This window comes from Oncorhynchus gorbuscha, linkage group LG11 (assembly GCF_021184085.1).
Source record: "Oncorhynchus gorbuscha isolate QuinsamMale2020 ecotype Even-year linkage group LG11, OgorEven_v1.0, whole genome shotgun sequence".
In the NCBI taxonomy this organism is placed as follows: Eukaryota; Metazoa; Chordata; class Actinopteri; order Salmoniformes; family Salmonidae; genus Oncorhynchus; species Oncorhynchus gorbuscha.
In genome coordinates this window covers 86,209,645-86,226,510 of record NC_060183.1, presented here as the reverse complement: position 1 = coordinate 86,226,510, position 16,866 = coordinate 86,209,645, and the positions used below count along the sequence as shown (strand labels likewise).

Below are 16,866 nucleotides of genomic sequence, written 5' to 3'. Positions count from 1 at the left end.
CAAAATGGTGTTCATTACTGACTTGCCTAGTAAAAATAAAAAGGTTCAATAAATACTACTAATAATAATAATTATTATTATTATTCAACAGAGCAGGAATAAATAAACCATCAACATGTATTGATCACATCTTTACAAATGCTGTAGAATTTTGTTTTAAGCAGTATCCAAATCCATAGGATGTAGTGATCGGAATAGCCTAGGAAAACTAAAAAATAATCTAGGAAAACCAACGTTCCAAAGGCTGGGCCTAATACAGGGTATAAGAGGTCATACATGAAGTTTCATAGTGATTAATATGTTGTTGATGTAAAGAATAGTTGCTGGTCTGTGGTGTGTAATGAGGAGCAACCAGACGCTGCTGGTCTGTGGTGTGTAATGAGGAGCAACCAGACGCTGCTGGTCTGTGGTGTGTAATGAGGAGCAACCAGACGCTGCTGGTCTGTGGTGTGTAATGAGGAGCAACCAGACGCTGCTGGTCTGTAGTGTGTAATGACGCTGCTGGTCTGTGGTGTGGAGCAACGCTGCTGGTCCAGACGCTGCTGGTCTGTGGTGAGTAATGAGGAACAACCAGACGCTGCACTTGACATTTATGAAATTGCTTATTCCAGTTACTAATAAGCTCATTAAGAATGACTGTAAAAAATTAAATCTAAATGAATTCATGAGGATTTTTAACATTGTATGTTTGAGAGGGATGAGGCAAAAGGAATGGCAAATCAATCTGGCTGCACAACTGATTGGCAAACGTACTGCAAATTGAGAACTCATGGGCTATTTATTTTTAGCACTTTCTGGGTTGCTTGATTGTTTTTAATGCTTTAGTGGGAAGCTTATCAGAGGTAGACTTACTCATGTTATTTACATTGGAGCTGATAGTGCAGGGTGAGCTGCACAAAGTGGACTTCCTACTATTGCACACCGCCTCAGTGCTAACAGTATAACTCTGGTGTATAGGCTCACGATTACTGCTTACAATAGCTGTAGGATAAACAAATGTATTCGGTGCAATTGGGGGTACATAAATTAAATTACTTACATCGTGTTTGCCAATGCCCCTAGGATCATGTGCATTTGATGCAGAATTATGACGACTCATTGTCACAATGGTAGGGATTAACTGAGCTGTTCCTGGATCATTTACCAGTCATTGGTAGGGATTAACTGAGCTGTTCCTGGATCATTTACCAGTCATTGGTAGGGATTAACTGAGCTGTTCCTGGATCATTTACCAGTCAATGGTAGGGATTAACTGAGCTGTTCCTGGATCATTTACCAGTCAATGGTAGGGATTAACTGAGCTGTTCCTGGATCATTTACCAGTCAATGGTAGGGATTAACTGAGCTGTTCCTGGATCATTTACCAGTCATTGTTTCAACGCAGCCTTGAAATGAGTGGACAGAGTCCAGGAGTCAAGATGATTTGGATGGACTCCATCATTCCTGTAGTGGTCAGGTGGCACAAAGAGAGCCTTTAAATGAACACTGAGAGCTAGCGTTAATAATGTCTCAAAGTGGAGGAGGAGGTTGACTTCATTTCTACTTGTTTTTGTAAGAAGTATTGACATGCTGAATGCACCAAGGTGTCCAGTTTAACTTCTGCAAGATCACCGTCTCAAAATCGGGACAGTTTTTGCTCAATAATGTGACTAGAACGGCATTGTAAACAATAGCCAACTTTCCGGGACATAGACATTATATCATCAGAAGCTTTAAAAATGTGTGTTAATCTGCAGGGTCCAATCTACTGTAGCTGTCACAGCAAAACAAACAGCTATTGGTTGAGGACACAACAAAACACTTAAAGGCAACTGGTTTGATACATTCACATCTGACGGTAAACAATGTACTTACATTCAGTAATCTGGCTCTGATTTGTCATCCTGAGAGTCTCAGAGATAAAATGTAGCATAGTTTTGTTTGATAAAATCAGTTGTTATACCCTAACACAGTCCAGGAAAACATTGCTTAACCCGGTCAGTTTCTGTACAATCTTCACTCCAAAAGGTAACCAACGTTGTTTCATTATTCTATATCAAGTTACACAACAAATCAGCCCATGAAGGTCAGCCATCATTATAAACCACCAAGCCGTCATATCGGCCCACTTGGGAATCTTCCCTATCATTGTTACCAATATCTACTGTTTGATTAGTTAGTTAGTAGATAAATGATTAAGCCAATTGGTGATGATTCATAGTTTAGGCTGGGTTCATGCAGATAATCAAGAATTATACGGCGTTTGAAATGAGACTGACTTGAGGTGAAGAATAACTCATTAATTGATCAGATATTAAAATTATAACTTTGTAATCTGAAGATTTTCCTTGGTGCCCCGACTTCCTAGTTAATTACATCTACATGATTAGTTTAATCACGTAATAATAATTACAGAGAATTGATTTGATAAAATAACAAGTCTTCACCTTTAATGATGGCAAAGACACACACACACACACACACACTTGGGGTCACTTAGAAATGTCCTTGTTTTTGAAAGAAAAGCACATTTCTTACCATTAAAATTAATCAAATTGATAAGAAATACTGTGTAGACATTGTTAATGTTGTAAATGACTATTGTAGCTGGAGACAACTGATTTTTAATAGAATATCTTCATAGGTGTATAGAGGCCAATTCTCAGCATCCATCACTTCTGTGTTCCAACGGCACGTTGTGTTAGCTAATCCAAGTTAATCATTTTAAAAAGGCTAATTGTTCATCAGAAAATCCTTTTGAAATTATGTATATAGGGTCCTATCCAGAAGAGGTGTTTAAACTACAAGCACACAGCTTGGACACCCATGCATATCCCACAAGTAGGGATGAACGATATATTGGCGAACGTATCGGAATTGGACGATATAGGCTGAAAATGTCAACATTGGCCCGATGTCTAGTTTAATGGCGATGTGCAAAGCTGATGTGCATACCTGTATAACGTAGGTAGATGACCTACATACCTGTATAACGTAGGTAGATGACCTACATACCTATATAACGTAGGTAGATGACCTACATACCTATATAACGTAGGTAGATGACCTACATACCTGTATAACGTAGGTAGATGACCTACATACCTATATAACGTAGGTAGATGACCTACATACCTATATAACGTAGGTAGATGACCTACATACCTGTATAACGTAGGTAGATGACCTGCATACCTGTATAACGTAGGTAGATGACCTGCATACCTGTATAACGTAGGTAGATGACCTGCATACCTGTATAACGTAGGTAGATGACCTACATACCTGTATAACGTAGGTAGATGACCTACATACCTGTATAACGTAGGTAGATGACCTACATACCTGTATAACGTAGGTAGATGACCTACATACCTGTATAACGTAGGTAGATGACCTACATACCTGTATAACGTAGGTAGATGACCTACATACCTGTATAACGTAGGTAGATGACCTACATACCTGTATAACGTAGGTAGATGACCTACATACCTGTATAACGTAGGTAGATGACCTACATACCTGTATAACGTAGGTAGATGACCTACATACCTATATAACGTAGGTAGATGACCTGCATACCTGTATAACGTAGGTAGATGACCTGCATACCTGTATAACGTAGGTAGATGACCTACATACCTGTATAACGTAGGTAGATGACCTACATACCTGTATAACGTAGGTAGATGACCTACATACCTGTATAACGTAAGTAGATGACGTAATGATGCCTTGAAAAATACACCGCTACTCAGAACAAAAGCAGAAAAACACTAAGCGCACACTTCCAACAACTAAACAAGTCGAGCAGTCATTTGAAAGAGTAAGAACATTTCAGCGAGACAATTAACGCCAAGATAATAGATTTCATTGCCCGTGACGATCAACCGTCCTCTGTCGTGGATGATATTGGCTTTCGCCGACTGGTCGAGCCCCGGTACACACTATTTTTCAGATGTTGCCCTACCGGAGTTACACAGTACTTTTGGAATGTACATCCACAAGCTACTTGCTATTAACTTCACTGCTATTAGCTTCACTGCTATTAGCTTCACTGCTATTAGCTTCACTGCTGTGAGCGTCACTGCTGTGAGCGTCACTGCTGTGAGCGTCACTGCTGTGAGCGTCACTGCTGTGAGCTTCACTGCTGTGAGCTTCACTGCTGTGAGTTTCACTGCTGTGAGTTTCACTGCTGTGAGTTTCACTGCTGTGAGTTACAAAGGTGGCATTCTCTCTGAGCCTCTTTACTGTGTCTCCACCATGATCGATGCTAGGTACAAGGACCGGTACCTTGATGCAGACAAGAAACAGGGTTTATGTGAAATGTTACAGACAGAGCTGGACAAGATGGAAACAGACACAGTGACAGTGTGTACCGAGGAAGAGGACAGGGACAGACATGGCTGGACAAGATGGAAACGGACACAGTGACAGTGTGTACCGAGGAAGAGGACAGGGACAGACATGGCTGGACAAGATGGAAACGGACACAGTGACAGTGTGTACCGAGGAAGAGGACAGGGACAGACATGGCTGGACAAGATGGAAACGGACACAGTGACAGTGTGTACCGAGGAAGAGGACAGGGACAGACATGGCTGGACAAGATGGAAACGGACACAGTGACAGTGAGCACCGAGGAAGAGAGGCCACGGACAGACAGAGCTGGACAAGATGGAAACGGACAGTGACAGATAGACAGAGCTGGACAAGATGGAAACGGACAGTGACAGTGGCACGAGGAAGAGAGGCCACGGATAGACAGAGCTGGACAAGATGGAAACGGACACAGTGACAGACAGTGGCTACAAGATGGAGGAAGAGGACAGGGGACAGACATGGCTGGACAAGATGGAAACGGACACAGTGACAGTGAGCACCGAGGAAGAGAGGCCACGGACAGACATGGCTGGACAAGATGGAAACGGACACAGTGACAGTGAGCACCGAGGAAGAGAGGCCACGGACAGACAGAGCTGGACAAGATGGAAACGGACACAGTGACAGTGAGCACCGAGGAAGAGGACAGGGACAGACATGGCTGGACAAGATGGAAACGGACACAGTGACAGTGAGCACCGAGGAAGAGAGGCCACGGACAGACAGAGCAGTGACAGTGAGCACCGAGGAAGAGAGACCACGGACAGACAGAGCAGTGACAGTGAGCACCGAGGAAGAGAGGCCACGGACAGACATGGCTGGACAAGATGGAAACAGACACAGTGACAGTGAGCACCGAGGAAGAGAGGCCACGGACAGACATGGCTGGACAAGATGGAAACAGACACAGTGACAGTGAGCACCGAGGAAGAGAGGCCACGGACAGACATGGCTGGACAAGATGGAAACAGACACAGTGACAGTGAGCACCGAGGAAGAGAGGCCACGGACAGACATGGCTGGACAAGATGGAAACAGCCACAGTGACAGTGAGCACCGAGGAAGAGAGGCCACGGACAGACATGGCTAGACAAGATGGAAACAGACACAGTGACAGTGAGCACCGAGGAAGAGAGGCCATGGACAGACAGAGCTGAAACTTCACTGCTTGACATGTATGATGAAATCCTGACCAAATGAACAACAAAACAGCAAGTAAGTGAAAGAAACAGGTTGTGATGATGTTTTTCTGGTAATGGGGACATACGTAAATGCCAACAAAATACATTTTTGGTCAGTGTGGTGTGGCGTGTGTGTGTAACCTTAATTTAACTAGGCAAGTCAAATTCCTATTTACAATGACGGCTTAGCCCGGCCAAACCCGGACGATGCTGGGCAAATTGTGCGCCGCCCTATGGGACTCCCAATCACAGCCGGATGTGATAAAGCCTGGATTCAAACCGGGGATTGTAGTGATGCCTCTTGCACTGAGATGAAGTGCCATAGAGCGCTGCGCCCATGTGTGTGTGTTAACTATTTAACTCGACTAGAATGCTTAAAAGGCCGCAAAAATGACAAATATCGGTATCGGTATCTTTTGGGCATGGAAAATATGGGATATCGGTATTAGCCAAAAATGTCATATGGGTGCATCCCTACCCTACAAGACATGCCACCAAAGGTCTCTTCACAATCCCCAAGTCAAGACCAGACTCTGGGAGGCGCACAGTATCACATGCCTACATAGAACTCTATTCCACATCAGGTAACTGATGCAAGCAGTAGAATCAGATTTAAAACTTAAAAATACACCTTATGGAACATCAGGGACTGTGAAGAGAGACAGGAACAGACACGCATGCATTGTATCATTGGTGGTATTATACATGTTGTATTGTAGATATGTAGTGATGTAATAATGCTATATACTGTACTGTTTTACTTTTTGTTGTGTGTGAAGTGCCTTAATTGTTTGGACCCCAGGAAGAGTAGCTGCTGCCTTGGCAGGAACTAAATGGGGCTACATAATAAACCCCAGGAAGAGTAGCTGCTGCCTTGGCAGGAACTAAATGGTGTTACATAATAAACCCCAGGAAGAGTAGCTGCTGCCTTGGAAGGAACTAATGGGGATACATAATAAACCCCAGGAAGAGTTGCTGCTGCCTTGGCAGGAACTAAATGGGGATCCATAATAAATACAAAATACAAATACTCCATCTTTAGCGTGTTGTGTTCCTCAAGGCAGCTGCCTAGGACCAATCCTCTATTCTCTTTATCTTATGGTGTTCCTCAAGGCAGTTGCCTAGGACCACTCCTCTACTCCATCTTTACTAATGGTTTACCCTCAGTAATGAACGAAGCAAGAGTGGTTAAGTATGCTGATGACTCTACAATGTATAGTGCTGCATCAACATGTAATGAACTAACAGATGTACTGAGCAGAGAACTAAAAACAGTGTCTGAGTGGGTTAATTTGAACACATTGGTGATGGAATATTTTTCTAAAACAAAATGTATTGTATTTGGTCCAAGATATATGCTTACTGGTGACCATCAATTAAACTTTTCGAAGGATGGGTTGGCTGTAAAACAAGTTAAAAAGACCAATCTACTGAACGCCCCGCCCCATCCAATGCAGCTCTATTCTGGTCTGAACATATAGATAACGTTGTAATTCAAATTGCTAAGGACATTTCCATAACAAGAAAATCTTCTGACTATCTAACATCCAGCACTCTGCATCAGGTGATTCAAACTCTGGTTCTGTCACACCTAGAGTAGTGTCCAGTCATATGATCATCTGCAGCAAAACAAATACCTGAAAAAGCTCCAACTCTCAAAACATGGCTGCCAGACTAGCTCTTCCTCGCTCTATATGAATAAACATCAACCCAATGAATCTTAATCTCTCATGGCTTCCACTAAAACTTCAACTCAATGCATCTGAACTGCTCATGGTTTCCTGATGAAAGCAAATTAGTGTCCAGTCTTGATTTTTTTTAAGAATGTAAAAAAATATATATATATATTTCAGACCAATTAATGTCTACTAGCAATAAACATAACCACCAAACCAGACAGGCAAGTTCAGGTAATCTGACACCCCTCAGACCAAATCTCCACTTTAATACAAGGCCATCACTAAATTGAATGCTTTACAAAATAAGGTTAAAAGTAAATCCACCTTCAAGAAAACAACAAAATAACATCTAACGCTATCGATCGTATGTCTGGACAGATACACTTAACATTTTATATGATTTAGTATTACATGCAAGGTATTTTCTCTGTAACGTCTACTTGTTCAATGTTTGTAATGTATATGTTGGAGCCCGGAAGAATAGCTGACGTTAAGGAAACAGCTATTGGGATAAAAAAAATAACTGACCAACGTTGTTGGATCCACAGCTTTGCAGAACTAGGCAGACTGCAGAAGTGTAGACATGGAAAGACAGAATGAAGCGGACGAGTTGTGCTCAGGAGAATGTATACAGCTGTCGAATCGACCGTCCTCCCATCGTGGTTCACGATGGGAGGACATGGCCCATGGTTCACGATGGGAGGACATGGCCCATGGTTCACGATGGGAGGACATGGCCCATGGTTCACGATGGGAGGACATGGCCCATGGTTCACGATGGGAGGACATGGCCCATGGTTCACGATGGGAGGACATGGCCCAAGGTTCAAGGCAGGCAGGCCAGAGATGGGAGGGCTTGGCCCATGGTTTAAGGCAGGCAGGCCAGAGATGGGAGGGCTTGGCCCATGGTTTAAGGCAGGCAGGCCAGAGATGGGAGGACATGGCCCATGGTTTAAGGCAGGCAGGCAAGAGATGGGAGGGCTTGGCCCATGGTTCAAGGCAGGCAGGCCAGAGATGGGAGGGCTTGGCTAGTGTCTGTGCCCCAAATGGCACCCAATTCCTACATAGAGCACTACCCTTGACCAGAGCCCTATGACCAGGGCTCTGGTCGTTTGTTCTGAATTCACAGGGCAGAAACACACAACTCATTGTTTCAAAGGCAGTTTGTCTGAATCTAGAACAGTATTATTGTCTTTCTCCTTCTCTCCTTCTGTGTGCGCGTGTGAAAGAGTGATATAACAGTGAAATAGACAGGGTTATTCAGTAATCTGAAACTTTACATTTGGTGTCATTACAGAGATTCGTTAACAAGGACAATCAATCAGATTCAGGTTACAGTCCTGGGTTGTGAGTGAGTGAGTGTTCGAGTGAGTGAGTGTTCGAGTGAGTGAGTGAGTGTTCGAGTGAGTGAGTGAGTGTTCGAGTGAGTGAGTGAGTGAGTGAGTGTGTGAGTGAGTGAGTGAGTGTGTGAGTGAGTGTTCGAGTGTGTGAGTGAGTGTTCGAGTGAGTGAGTGAGTGTTCGAGTGAGTGAGTGAGTGTTCGAGTGAGTGAGTGTTCGAGTGAGTGAGTGAGTGTTCGAGTGAGTGAGTGTTCGAGTGAGTGAGTGTTCGCGTGAGTGTTCGTGTTCGTGAGTGAGTGTTCGGGTTCGTGAGTGAGTGTTTGTGTGAGTGAGTGTTCGTGAGTGAGTGTTTGTGTGAGTGAGTGAGTGAGTGTTAGTGTGACTGAGTGTTAGTGTGAGTGACTGAGTGTTAGTGTGAGTGACTGAGTGTTAGTGTGAGTGACTGAGTGTTAGTGTGAGTGACTGAGTGTTAGTGTGAGTGACTGAGTGTTAGTGTGAGTGACTGAGTGTTAGTGTGAGTGAGTGAGTGTTAGTGTGAGTGAGTGAGTGTTAGTGTGAGTGAGTGAGTGTTAGTGTGAGTGAGTGAGTGTTCGAGTGAGTGAGTGAGTGAGTGAGTGAGTGTTCGAGTGAGTGAGTGAGTGTTCGAGTGAGTGAGTGAGTGTTCGAGTGAGTGAGTGAGTGTTCGAGTGAGTGAGTGTTCGAGTGAGTGTTCGAGTGAGTGAGTGAGTGTTCGGAGTGAGTGAGTGAGTGGAGTGTTCTGGAGTGAGTGAGTGAGTGAGTGAGTGTTCGAGTGAGTGAGTGAGTGTTCAGTGAGTGAGTGAGTGTTCGAGTGAGTGAGTGACGAGTGTTCGAGTGAGTGAGTGAGTGAGTGAGTGAGTGTTCCCGAGTGAGTGAGTGAGTGAGTGAGTGAGTGAGTGAGTGTTCGGTGAGTGAGTGAGTGTTGAGTGAGTGTTCGAGTGAGTGAGTGAGTGTTCGAGTGAGTGAGTGAGTGTTCGAGTGAGTGTTCGAGTGAGTGAGTGAGTGTTCGAGTGAGTGAGTGAGTGTTCGAGTGTTCGAGTGAGTGAGTGAGTGAGTGAGTGTTCGAGTGAGTGAGTGAGTGTTCGAGTGTTCGAGTGAGTGTTCGAGTGAGTGAGTGAGTGTTCGAGTGAGTGAGTGAGTGTTCGAGTGAGTGAGTGAGTGTTCGAGTGAGTGAGTGAGTGTTCGAGTGAGTGAGTGAGTGTTCGAGTGTTCGAGTGAGTGAGTGAGTGTTCGAGTGAGTGAGTGAGTGTTCGAGTGAGTGAGTGAGTGTTCGAGTGAGTGAGTGAGAGTGAGTGAGTGAGTGTTCGAGTGAGTGAGTGAGTGTTCGAGTGAGTGAGTGAGTGAGTGTTCGAGTGAGTGAGTGAGTGAGTGTTCGAGTGAGTGAGTGAGTGAGTGTTCGAGTGAGTGAGTGAGTGAGTGTTCGAGTGAGTGAGTGTGAGTGTTCGAGTGAGTGAGTGAGTGAGTGTTCGAGTGAGTGAGTGAGTGAGTGTTCGAGTGAGTGAGTGAGTGTTCGAGTGAGTGAGTGAGTGAGTGTTCGAGTGAGTGAGTGAGTGAGTGTTCGAGTGGGTGAGTGAGTGAGTGAGTGAGTGAGTGAGTGAGTGAGTGAGTGTTCGAGTGAGTGAGTGAGTGAGTGAGTGAGTGAGTGAGTGAGTGAGTGAGTGAGTGTTCGAGTGAGTGTGTGAGTGAGTGTTCGAGTGAGTGAGTGTTCGAGTGAGTGAGTGTTTGAGTGAGTGAGTGAGTGAGTGAGTGAGTGAGTGAGTGAGTGTTCGTGTGAGTGAGTGAGTGTTAGTGTGACTGAGTGTTAGTGTGAGTGACTGAGTGTTCGAGTGACTGAGTGTTAGTGTGAGTGACTGAGTGTTCGAGTGAGTGACTGAGTGTTCGAGTGAGTGACTGAGTGTTCGAGTGAGTGACTGAGTGTTCGAGTGAGTGAGTGAGTGTTCGAGTGAGTGAGTGAGTGTTCGAGTGAGTGAGTGAGTGAGTGAGTGAGTGAGTGAGTGTTCGAGTGAGTGAGTGAGTGAGTGTTCGAGTGAGTGAGTGAGTGTTCGAGTGAGTGAGTGAGTGTTCGTGTGAGTGAGTGAGTGAGTGTTCGTGTGAGTGAGTGAGTGAGTGTTCGTGTGAGTGAGTGACTGAGTGTTAGTGTGAGTGACTGAGTGTTAGTGTGAGTGACTGAGTGTTAGTGTGAGTGACTGAGTGTTAGTGTGAGTGACTGAGTGTTAGTGTGAGTGACTGAGTGTTAGTGTGACTGAGTGTTAGTGTGAGTGACTGAGTGTTAGTGTGACTGAGTGTTCGAGTGAGTGACTGAGTGTTCGAGTGAGTGACTGAGTGTTCGAGTGAGTGACTGAGTGTTCGAGTGAGTGACTGAGTGTTCGAGTGAGTGACTGAGTGAGTGTTCGAGTGAGTGAGTGAGTGTTCGAGTGAGTGACTGAGTGTTCGAGTGAGTGAGTGAGTGAGTGTTCGAGTGAGTGACTGAGTGTTCGAGTGAGTGACTGAGTGTTCGAGTGAGTGACTGAGTGTTCGAGTGAGTGACTGAGTGAGTGTTCGAGTGAGTGACTGAGTGTTCGAGTGAGTGAGTGAGTGTTCGAGTGAGTGAGTGAGTGAGTGTTCGAGTGAGTGCCTGAGTGTTCGAGTGAGTGAGTGAGTGAGTGTTCGAGTGAGTGAGTGAGTGAGTGAGTGTTCGAGTGAGTGAGTGAGTGTTCGAGTGAGTGAGTGAGTGAGTGTTCGAGTGAGTGAGTGAGTGAGTGTTCGAGTGAGTGAGTGACTGAGTGTTCGAGTGACTGAGTGTTCGAGTGAGTGAGTGTTCGAGTGAGTGAGTGTTCGAGTGACTGAGTGTTCGAGTGAGTGACTGAGTGTTCGTGTGAGTGACTGAGTGTTGAGTGAGTGACTGAACACGAGTGAGTGACTGAGTGTTGAGTGAGTGACTGAGTGTTGGTGAGTGACTGAGTGGAGTGAGTGACTGAGTGAGTGTTGAGTGAGTGACTGAGTGAGTGTTCGAGTGAGTGAGTGAGTGTTGAGTGGTGAGTGAGTGAGTGTTCGAGTGAGTGAGTGAGTGTTCGAGTGAGTGACTGAGTGTTCGAGTGAGTGACTGAGTGTTCGAGTGAGTGAGTGAGTGAGTGTTCGAGTGAGTGAGTGAGTGAGTGAGTGAGTGTTCGAGTGAGTGAGTGAGTGTTCGAGTGAGTGAGTGAGTGAGTGTTCGACTGAGTGAGTGAGTGAGTGTTCGAGTGACTGAGTGTTCGAGTGAGTGTTCGAGTGACTGAGTGTTCGAGTGAGTGAGTGTTCGAGTGAGTGAGTGTTCGAGTGAGTGAGTGTTCGAGTGAGTGAGTGTTCGAGTGAGTGACTGAGTGTTCGAGTGAGTGACTGAGTGTTCGAGTGAGTGACTGAGTGTTCGAGTGAGTGACTGAGTGTTCGAGTGAGTGACTGAGTGTTCGAGTGAGTGAGTGAGTGAGTGTTCGAGTGAGTGAGTGAGTGAGTGTTCCAGTGAGTGAGTGAGTGAGTGTTCGAGTGAGTGAGTGAGTGTTCGAGTGAGTGAGTGAGTGAGTGTTCGAGTGAGTGAGTGAGTGAGTGTTCGAGTGAGTGAGTGAGTGAGTGTTCGAGTGAGTGAGTGTTCGGGTGAGTGAGTGTTCGAGTGAGTGAGTGTTCGAGTGAGTGAGTGTTCGAGTGAGTGAGTGTTCGAGTGAGTGAGTGTTCAGTGGTGTTCGAGTGAGTGAGTGTTCGAGTGAGTGAGTGTTCGAGTGAGTGAGTGAGTGAGTGAGTGAGTGAGTGAGTGACTGAGTGAGTGAGTGACTGAGTGAGTGAGTGACTGAGTGTTCGAGTGAGTGAGTGACTGAGTGTTCGAGTGAGTGAGTGACTGAGTGTTCGAGTGAGTGAGTGACTGAGTGTTCGAGTGAGTGAGTGACTGAGTGTTCGAGTGAGTGTTCGAGTGAGTGAGTGACTGAGTGTTCGAGTGAGTGAGTGACTGAGTGTTCGAGTGAGTGAGTGACTGAGTGTTCGAGTGAGTGAGTGACTGAGTGTTCGAGTGAGTGAGTGTTCGAGTGAGTGAGTGTTCGAGTGAGTGAGTGAGTGAGTGAGTGTTCGAGTGAGTGAGTGAGTGAGTGTTCGAGTGAGTGAGTGAGTGTTCGTGTGAGTGAGTGAGTGTGTGAGTGAGTGAGTGTTCGTGTGAGTGAGTGAGTGTTCGTGTGAGTGAGTGAGTGAGTGTGTGAGTGAGTGAGTGTTCGTGTGAGTGAGTGAGTGTTCGTGTGAGTGAGTGAGTGAGTGAGTGAGTGTTCGAGTGAGTGAGTGAGTGTTCGAGTGAGTGAGTGACTGAGTGTTCGAGTGAGTGACTGAGTGTTCGAGTGAGACTGAGTGTTCGAGTGAGTGAGTGAGTGAGTGTTCGAGTGAGTGAGTGTTCGAGTGAGTGAGTGTTCGAGTGAGTGAGTGACTGAGTGTTCGAGTGAGTGAGTGACTGAGTGTTCGAGTGAGTGAGTGACTGAGTGTTCGAGTGAGTGAGTGTTCGAGTGACTGAGTGTTCGAGTGAGTGAGTGAGTGAGTGTTCGAGTGAGTGAGTGTTGAGTGAGTGAGTGTTGAGTGAGTGAGTGACTGAGTGTTCGAGTGAGTGAGTGACTGAGTGTTCGAGTGAGTGAGTGACTGAGTGTTGAGTGAGTGAGTGACTGAGTGTTCGAGTGAGTGAGTGTTAGAGGACTGAGTGTTGAGTGAGTGAGTGACTGAGTGTTCGGAGTGAGTGAGTGACTGAGTGTTGAGTGAGTGAGTGAGTGAGTGTTCGGTGAGTGAGTGAGTGTTCGAGTGAGTGAGTGAGTGAGTGAGTGTTCGAGTGAGTGAGTGAGTGTTCGTGTGAGTGAGTGAGTGTTCGTGTGAGTGAGTGAGTGTTCGTGTGAGTGAGTGAGTGTTCGTGTGAGTGAGTGAGTGTTCGTGTGAGTGAGTGAGTGTTCGTGTGAGTGAGTGAGTGTTCGTGTGAGTGAGTGAGTGTTCGTGTGAGTGAGTGAGTGTTCGAGTGAGTGAGTGAGTGTTCGAGTGAGTGAGTGACTGAGTGTTCGAGTGAGTGACTGAGTGTTCGAGTGAGTGACTGAGTGTTCGAGTGAGTGAGTGAGTGTTCGAGTGAGTGGTGGTGGTGAGTGGTGAGTGAGTGAGTGTTCGAGTGAGTGAGTGAGAGTGTTCGAGTGAGTGAGTGAGTGTTCGAGTGAGTGAGTGAGTGAGTGTTCGAGTGAGTGGTGAGTGAGTGTTCGAGTGAGTGAGTGAGTGTTCGAGTGAGTGAGTGAGTGAGTGTTCGAGTGAGTGAGTGAGTGAGTGAGTGTTCGAGTGAGTGAGTGTTGAGTGAGTGAGTGTTCGAGTGAGTGAGTGTTCGAGTGAGTGAGTGTTCGAGTGAGTGAGTGTTCGAGTGAGTGAGTGTTCGAGTGAGTGAGTGTTCGGGTGAGTGAGTGTTCGAGTGAGTGAGTGTTGAGTGAGTGAGTGTTGAGTGAGTGAGTGAGTGAGTGAGTGTTCGAGTGAGTGAGTGAGTGAGTGAGTGTTCGAGTGAGTGAGTGAGTGAGTGAGTGTTCGAGTGAGTGAGTGAGTGACTGAGTGTTCGAGTGAGTGAGTGACTGAGTGTTCGAGTGAGTGAGTGACTGAGTGTTCGAGTGAGTGTTCGAGTGAGTGAGTGACTGAGTGTTCGAGTGAGTGTTCGAGTGAGTGAGTGACTGAGTGTTCGAGTGAGTGAGTGACTGAGTGTTCGAGTGAGTGAGTGACTGAGTGTTCGAGTGAGTGAGTGACTGAGTGTTCGAGTGAGTGACTGAGTGTTCGAGTGAGTGAGTGACTGAGTGTTCGAGTGAGTGAGTGACTGAGTGTTCGAGTGAGTGAGTGACTGAGTGTTCGAGTGAGTGTTCGAGTGAGTGAGTGTTCGAGTGAGTGAGTGAGTGTTCGAGTGAGTGAGTGAGTGAGTGAGTGTTCGAGTGAGTGAGTGAGTGAGTGTTCGTGTGAGTGAGTGAGTGTTCGTGTGAGTGAGTGAGTGTTCGTGTGAGTGAGTGAGTGTTCGTGTGAGTGAGTGAGTGAGTGAGTGAGTGTTCGTGTGAGTGAGTGAGTGTTCGTGTGAGTGAGTGAGTGTTCGTGTGAGTGACTGAGTGTTCGAGTGAGTGAGTGACTGAGTGTTCGAGTGAGTGAGTGACTGAGTGTTCGAGTGAGTGAGTGACTGAGTGTTCGAGTGAGAGTGAGTGAGTGAGTGAGTGTTCGAGTGAGTGAGTGAGTGAGTGAGTGTTCGAGTGAGTGAGTGAGTGTTCGAGTGAGTGAGTGAGTGTTCGAGTGAGTGAGTGAGTGTTCGAGTGAGTGAGTGAGTGTTCGTGTGAGTGAGTGAGTGTTCGTGTGAGTGAGTGAGTGTTCGTGTGAGTGAGTGAGTGTTAGTGTGAGTGAGTGAGTGTTAGTGTTAGTGTGAGTGTGTGAGTGTTAGTGTGAGTGAGTGTTAGTGTGAGTGAGTGAGTGTTAGTGTGAGTGTGTGAGTGTTAGTGTGAGTGAGTGTTAGTGTGAGTGAGTGTTAGTGTGAGTGAGTGAGTGTTAGTGTGAGTGTGTGAGTGTTAGTGTGAGTGAGTGAGTGTTAGTGTGAGTGTGTGAGTGTTAGTGTGAGTGAGTGAGTGTTAGTGTGAGTGAGTGAGTGTTAGTGTGAGTGAGTGAGTGTTAGTGTGAGTGAGTGAGTGTTAGTGTGAGTGAGTGAGTGTTAGTGTGAGTGAGTGAGTGTTAGTGTTCGTGAGTGAGTGTTAGTGTGAGTGAGTGAGTGTTAGTGTGACTGAGTGTTAGTGTGAGTGACTGAGTGTTAGTGTGAGTGACTGAGTGTTAGTGTGAGTGAGTGAGTGTTAGTGTGAGTGAGTGAGTGTTAGTGTGAGTGAGTGTGGTGGTGGTGTGAGTGTTGTGAGTGAGTGTTTGTGTGAGTGAGTGAGTGAGTGTTAGTGTGAGTGAGTGAGTGTTAGTGTGAGTGAGTGTTAGTGTGAGTGTGTGTTAGTGTGAGTGAGTGTTAGTGTGAGTGTGTGAGTGAGTGAGTGAGTGAGTGAGTGAGTGAGTGAGTGAGTGAGTGAGTGAGTGAGAGTGAGTGTTAGTGTGAGTGAGTGAGTGTTAGTGTGAGTGAGTGAGTGTGAGTGAGTGAGTGAGTGAGTGTGAGTGAGTGAGTGAGTGAGTGAGTGAGTGTTGAGTGAGTGGTGGTGAGTGAGTGAGTGAGTGAGTGAGTGTTCGTGTGAGTGAGTGTTCGTGTGGTGAGTGTGGTGAGTGTTAGTGTGAGTGAGTGAGTGTGAGTGAGTGAGTGTTAGTGTGAGTGAGTGAGTGTTAGTGAGTGAGTGAGTGTTAGTGTGAGTGAGTGAGTGTTAGTGTGAGTGAGTGAGTGTTAGTGTGAGTGAGTGAGTGTTAGTGTGAGTGATTGAGTGTTAGTGTGAGTGAGTGAGTGTTAGTGTGAGTGAGTGAGTGTTAGTGTGAGTGAGTGAGTGTTAGTGTGAGTGAGTGAGTGTTAGTGCTAGTGAGTGAGTGTTAGTGCGAGTGAGTGAGTGTTAGTGAGTGTCCGTGTCAGCCAGCCCAGGTCCCATAGCTCCATCTCTGTCATCTTTAGGAGCTGCTGGGAAACACACCTGGTACTAATAAAACTCTTGTTTGTTTCACACCTGAGTGGGTCTTCATCACAGTGATACTGGTCTTCCTTAGCCAATAAGAAGTGACAGGTGAATGTGGATGTTCCTGGGTATTATATCTTCGTACCTTTGTATTACACTTCAGAGTCCTAGTCAAACGTAGTGCACTATTCCCAGAACAGGTTATCATGTGGGGTGTGTTTATGGGCAGATGGGTTGGTGCTAGTTGGGCATCCTGCTCTTTTCTCTGATAGATGTTCCCAGGAGAAATCAGGACATATTTTAAGCAGAAAGCTGTAATCTGCCCTCATCTGCTTTCCAGATGTGTTACTTGGAAATATGTTAAGTTTCCCTCCAACTATTAAACTAAACTCACTTCAGCTGAAGAGAGAGAACTTCCAAATCCACCCACCGTGCTTCCTCAGAAATATACACATCATTAGTAAATGGTAGGCAGCTGAAGCAAACAATAGCTTTGAGTCATGATATATTGTGATACTGAGAACCTCACAACTCATTCTACAAAATACAATAGATATCACTATCACCTGGTGGTCAATTTATCTAACTTAGAGCTCTGTCATTTTAGAAAACAAATTGTAGTGTTAGTTGATTGCGATCTGACAGAAAAAAAAACAATTGGATGTGCTTGACTTTAAATGGTCTTCAGTCCGATGAGAAAGGGACTGAGATAATGCTGGAATGGTAAGTCTGAC

At 45.7% G+C, this 16,866-nt stretch overlaps 1 protein-coding gene across 1 annotated transcript in view; it reads right to left on the bottom strand.

Moving 5' to 3' along the window:
* LOC124047991 (lysophosphatidic acid receptor 1-like) overlaps nt 1–16,866 on the bottom strand; it is an 81,839-nt gene that overhangs the window by 19,778 nt on the left and 45,195 nt on the right. The gene's annotated exons all lie outside the window — the stretch shown is intronic.